This window comes from Tribolium castaneum, chromosome 4 (genome assembly GCF_031307605.1).
Source record: "Tribolium castaneum strain GA2 chromosome 4, icTriCast1.1, whole genome shotgun sequence".
In the NCBI taxonomy this organism is placed as follows: Eukaryota; Metazoa; Arthropoda; class Insecta; order Coleoptera; family Tenebrionidae; genus Tribolium; species Tribolium castaneum.
In genome coordinates, this window is record NC_087397.1 from 6,733,969 (window position 1) to 6,739,968 (window position 6,000).

The following is a 6,000-nucleotide window of genomic DNA, read 5'->3' on the forward strand; positions in this document are numbered from 1 at the left end:
AATTAAATAAGGTTTTACTTAATGGAATTTATTCATCAAATAATAATTTTATTTTCAGGTTTTTGAAAGATTTGAGCTTATTAGAGTAATATTTAAGTTGCTTTACTGTGGACGCAATTTTCTAAAATTTTGTGGTGTCGGGTCGCTGAAAGTTGGAGCGAAATAAATTAAATTAAGACCGCTCAGAGTCCAATTTCCGAAATGAATTTCTCTCTTGATGTCTGTCATTGGTGCTCAACTTTTCTCGTCCTAATTATAAATATTGTATAATTTGTGCATCTTAATACGCAACACAGTAAACTACTTAGCAGGAATATAATGGCATGTCACACAAGGCCGCCGGTCTAATGGAAGCAGTAAAAGCAGAGAGCAAGGGAGTAGAACCCCTCCACAAAACCCCTCGCAGAATCCGGGACGCTCAGAGACGCTCTCGGGGCGTCGGCGTCGGTAGCGTCGCACTGTCACTACCATGTCAACAGCTAATTGTCAGCAATTCTTAGCAATCAGTGATCGAGTAGTGATTGTGTGGCGGTTTTTCTGCATCTAGTTAGTGATTTGTCATCATTTGCTCCTCGTCGGATCTCTGGGCTGTCAGAGAGCGGTGCCTTGAGTTGGTCAGGTATAAACGCACCAAACTTTTTTCTTTTATAATTTGAGTTAAACAAGGTATGGAATGAGGGTACAAAGTAGACACCTGCTGTCAAAGACTGAGAGCTCATTTTTCTGTGTCGACGTTCACGTGTTGCCTTTTTATAGGCCGACTGGCCAATTTATAAATGTTGGGGTTTTTTTCTTGCTTTTTCCGACACAAAGAATTTATAATTGCGTTATTTATTAGAATGTTCGAGCTTCATTTATTATTGGGGGCTTTAAACGTGTTGCGCACGGAGGACTACATGCGCAAAAGTAATGATTAAAATAATCACTCAAAAAGGCTTTAATTAAATTTAGAGACGCGGCGACAAACCGGATTTTGCATATTTATAACCTCATAAACAGGGAATTTATTTTGCCGTTTTATTTCATAGGCACATCCGTGATCTACCCTGTAGATCCGGGCTTTTGTAGAATTTTTAGATCAGAAGCTCGTCTCTACAGGTATCTTACGGATGGAAGACCTCTCAGCCGTCCACAAACAACGAAATTTATCTTTCTTTTAGTTGTTTTTTTCCTAAACAGATTTCCACCGCAAACATTGGCCGTCTCAGGAGAGTGCTTGGGTTAGAGGTGTGCACGGTTAGCACTGTTAATAATTGATTCACTTCTTCAACAAAGTGGGTAACAAACTTTTCTCCACTCCGCACTCATTTTTAATAACTACGTTATCTCACATCTGCTAACATTTCAGGTTTCACGGCCGCATCAAGGAAATAGAACAAGAAATTTCCAAACGTAATCAAGCTCCACTAATGGCTTCTGTACTGGTGCGTGAGTCGATCTGATAAGAGTCGGCATGTCTTTGAAGCACGCCCACCTCGCGCCCTCGCCGTTATCAACTGTTATCTCACTTGGAATATTTACATACCTATGCATGGAGTGACAAAAATCGGCCATTTTATCATTATCTGATTTACTGTAGACTCGTTATAATTCGAAATTAAATTTTATTAAGTATGTATTGAGTTAATATTTCAAGTTCTGTGATAACGATCTGGAGTTTGTCATGTGCCTACTTGTAAACAGGCGGCTAAATAAATAATTTATCATTGGGCTTATTTTACAAGTCAAAGGAGAAAGCTGCTTAATAAATAATTTTCAGATTGCAAAACTTGTAGCGGAATTTTAAAACAACTTAAATATTCATTAAAAAACAAAAATGACATCTTACATTTACGAAATTTACAAATTAATAAAACTCATTGAAATGAATATTTTTTCCGTATTTTCGTAGGTGTTAGTTTGTGCTAAGATTAAAATGTGTTCTTTCATGTTTACCAGACAATACATCACAACTACAAAATGTTATTGTATTAATATATTATTTAAATAAAAAGTATGTACTCATGTAGGTATTAGCACTTTCAAAACTATAAAGACGACAACGTCGTATTTTACCAAATTATTGTTTTTTAAATAAGGTTGATAAAATTGTAAAGTAAGTGTATAAATAATTTTTAACAACTAATTTTGAGAAAGAATGCAATGTTGGCGCATTTATAGTTTTGAAACAGTTAATACACTGGTTAATAACACAGATTTAAATTTAATTAATTTTATAGGTTTAATAAAAATTAAATATTTACTTTACCTAACGTATATTTATGCACATAAAATGTTAGAAACATCTCGCCAAAAAAACAGTATTAAATTTTATTTGCGTAATTTTCTATACAAGGTGAGCTTGCAAAAGAAATTTTTAATGTATTTCAAAAACTAATATAAACACACAAAACTCAACGTTTGCAGTTTAAATTTTTCTCTGTGCTTGTAATTTTTTCTGATTTTTTTTTAGCATTTTTTAATAATAAAATTAAATATCTAAGAACCGGTTTATAGAAGCGTCATTAATTTAATTCGCAATTAAATGCGTGATTAGCTGATCACGTGACCAAAATGATTCAATTTGATTGGTCTATTCGCGTTGCTAACTTTTACCAAGAAATTAAAATTTAATAAAGCTTCTATCTATAAACCGGCCCTAAGTATATGAAAATATTAATTAACTAATAGAAATTTTATGACTTCTCATGACATTCTACAACAAGCAGTGTTAAATCATTCTTTGTGCAAAAAATAAATACGTAGAAAAAATGTCACGTTTTCATTTAATTAATTAATTTTGAGCTTTTTGTCAAATTTTCTAATTTCTCTAAATCCTCTAATCATAATTTGCTTTAGAATGACATAAAAATTATAATTTTTTGTTTAACGGAATTAATACAAGTTACTTAATTAATTAATAATTAATTTTAACTAAGCAAGCATACAGAATTGTTAAAAAATTCTGATTTTTTTTGTGCGATTTTTAGTTTTTGGAACACACACTACTTTTAGCAGGCTAGAAATATAATAAAAATATTTTTTGTTATTTTCTAGTTTCACGTGTAGATTACCATAAAATTTTGTTAGTTTTGCTCTTAAAACCGTTTAAAGTTTTTTTAGGCAATAATTATTTATTGTTTTCTACATTATTTTGATGTGTGTACATTTTAGTTCTTTTTTGTTATGTTTTTTTTTGTTTGATAATAATTATTATACTACAAATAACTTATCTGCTGTAGAGTGTAGGTATACTTATGCGGAGATTGTAAAAGTCGTACAAATACAAGTATAAAAGTATATGAGTACAAATACAACGCACAACATATTTTATTATTTATATTAACTAAATTAATATTAAAATTTTGATAACTTATTACAATAAACCAAAAAGATAATTAATTTTGTCTTTTATTTACTCTGCCATTTATCTCCCAACCCAATAAATTGTTATTAATAATTAAAGTATCAATTATTTGTTTCTAAAATTATTGTGTAAAGAAAAATAAATTATTACGCTCTTCGTTTTATTTATTAACAACAAACTTACAAAATTGAAGACAGCTCATAATTACGGCACAAAAAAATCTGAGGCGACATCTTTACCACTAACCCAACACTGCCTACACCAACCTGAAAAAACCAGATGGCGCCCATCTCCTAAACCAACACTTTACCAAGTAACAAAACGAACTACAAGAGGGCGGTAAAAAGCCTCTAAAATCAAAAATTCAACAAAAAACTCATCTTCTCCGTACCTTTTCTTCCTTTTATGTGCACAAAATTGCATACGGAGACCACCTCAAATCAACTTTTTTCGACCATCCTTATAATAAGTACCATATGCAAGTTAATTAAATTTTTGTAACGGGACTTGCCTTAAATATACGATGCATTTCTGCATTTGCAACACATATTTTTGTCTAAAGTAATGATTGCACAAAAAACGAACCGTTATTCCAGCATGCCGGCTTTTGATTATAGACTATACGGAGTACAGTTGCTTTAAATTATGAATTTTTCCAACGCGGAAACGCGAATGCACATTTTAGAGTAATGTTAATGCAGAGTTAGATAACAGTAAAATCTCTCAACAACGGACACCGACAGGGAAACTTTAATTGTCCGTTGTAGAGAGGTGTCCGCTAATGGGAGGTGGAAATTTTAATATAGGTTTTGTTACGTTCCTACAAAAATGTCCGTTGTAAAGAGGTGTCCGATAAGCGAGGTGAAAAAAAATTTCAGTAGTAAGTACATGATGGTGCACCTGTTACGTCGTACTAATCGGAACGGACACGTGCTTTAAGAGCTGTTAGAGAACACATTTATTTTTACGCTAGTGGGAAAAGTAGTCAAAATTTTGCAAAAAATGCGGCGCCACCTGGCGGTGTTGCGCGTATTTTTTTCTGAGCGCTTTAATAAGCTTGGCAGGCATTTCCTTTTATTTTTGAGTGAATGCAGAAAAAAGTGTTTTGCAGTCCTTTATGTATCTCCCTCGCGATTCGCTTGTATTTTTCCGGGAACGGGGGTTCGATTGAGGCCGTTCTTTCGGAATAAACAAGTATATTGTGTTCGGGAGGCGCTATCAACCCTCGGGTGCTAATAACAAGCATGAGTCAGCATCTGGAGGTCTTCGTGGGTGCGCCTCGCGGTGTCAGCTCGCGCCCAGGTGGCCGTGTCAGCTGCCGGGACAGGCGACAAACATACTCTTACCTGCGATCGCCTCATTTCAATATTGATAATGCGTGTTATGTGCAGACCACACTGTGATTAACTGACAGTCGATATGAGATAGAAGACCGGTGAGCATGACAAGTGCGTGGGCCATGACATGTGTGTGAAGTTGGACCTCAAGACAGGGAAAAATGCGCTCCTGTCTTTGCCGTGATATCGGACATGGACGAGGAGGACGCTGAGTGGAGGCTGGAGGATTGAGTTTCTGATGGATTTCGGCGCGAGATTAGATCGAAAATTCGAGATCTTGTTTCATGATTTTTGGTGGTTGCTTTGGATTTTTTGTAATTAAAAAATAAAAACGACAGGTTAATCGCAACATCTTTAAAAAGTGTAAAGCGCAAACATGGCAATCATGCCCAAAGTTTGCGTGTTTTCCTGCTGAGAAGCTTAAAAGCTTTTGGTTTTTTATCAGCATGTAATTTGTTTTTTTTGCCAACTTTAGGAACTTTAGGTATTTACCTACGTAAAAAATTAACTTTTCCTAAAATCGGCTAGATAGTGTTCTCCCGAAAAGCAGTACTTTTCAGTACTCTTGTGTTACTGCTGAACCGTCGTGGGTGTCGTCTATCCCCAGCGTTACAGCGTTAAAATTTTAAGTTTTATGGATCTGTGCCCTTTGAAAAAATGAGTTTTTCTACAAGAACTTTAAGAAAAAAAAACGTATTCTGAGAAAAAAAGAAAGTATTATAAGGTTGGCAGTACATTTTGTATAAAGTGTAAAAAAGTATGTCTTCGAAATGAGCTTGAAAGTAATGTTCTAACTTCTTCAGCTTTTGTTTAAAAATAGCCAGTGTTTTTAAACAATTTCTTAATTATTAATTTATTAAATTTATAGTTTTATGATAATTATTTTTTATTTTTTTTATTTTTTTTCTTCGTCAAATGACACACTTTATGTCTTACATTTTCTAAAAACTGCAAACGGTCTCTGTTTTGTGGTATTGTCAGTAAATTTTTCTTAACAATTTCTTTCTTTTTTTTTCAAAAAATTTGAAATCACTAACTTTTTACGATAGCCAACGAAAAAATATTCTTTTGTGCCATAATCTCCTGATAACTGCTTATAAATGATTATAAAAAATAATTGTAAAAATATGAGTACTTCTTATTGGAAAAGGTTTAAGCTGCATAATCGATATTTTAGTTATACCAATCGGAAGAAAAAATACAAATTCAAACAATCGCTTTTTAATTGAACAAAACAAGTAGTTTGTAAATTGGGTGGTTAGACAAAAATAAATCTTTTTTTAAGTTCTTGCATTTTTGGAACGCTTTGAGATGGAG

At 33.4% G+C, this 6,000-nt stretch overlaps 1 long non-coding RNA gene and 1 other non-coding gene across 2 annotated transcripts; both read left to right on the forward strand.

The window, feature by feature from the left end:
• The first annotated feature begins 414 nt into the window (after nucleotides 1-414).
• On the forward strand, nucleotides 415-3,353 carry LOC135265867 (uncharacterized). The gene is made up of 3 exons (XR_010333720.1): nucleotides 415-619; nucleotides 1,180-1,274; nucleotides 1,349-3,353. It is a non-coding gene; the product is annotated as an uncharacterized LOC135265867 (long non-coding RNA).
• Nucleotides 1,028-1,115, forward strand: Mir993 (microRNA mir-993). Its single transcript, NR_036321.1, has one exon. It is a non-coding gene; the product is annotated as a microRNA mir-993 (primary transcript).
• Nucleotides 3,354-6,000: the final 2,647 nt, after the last annotated feature.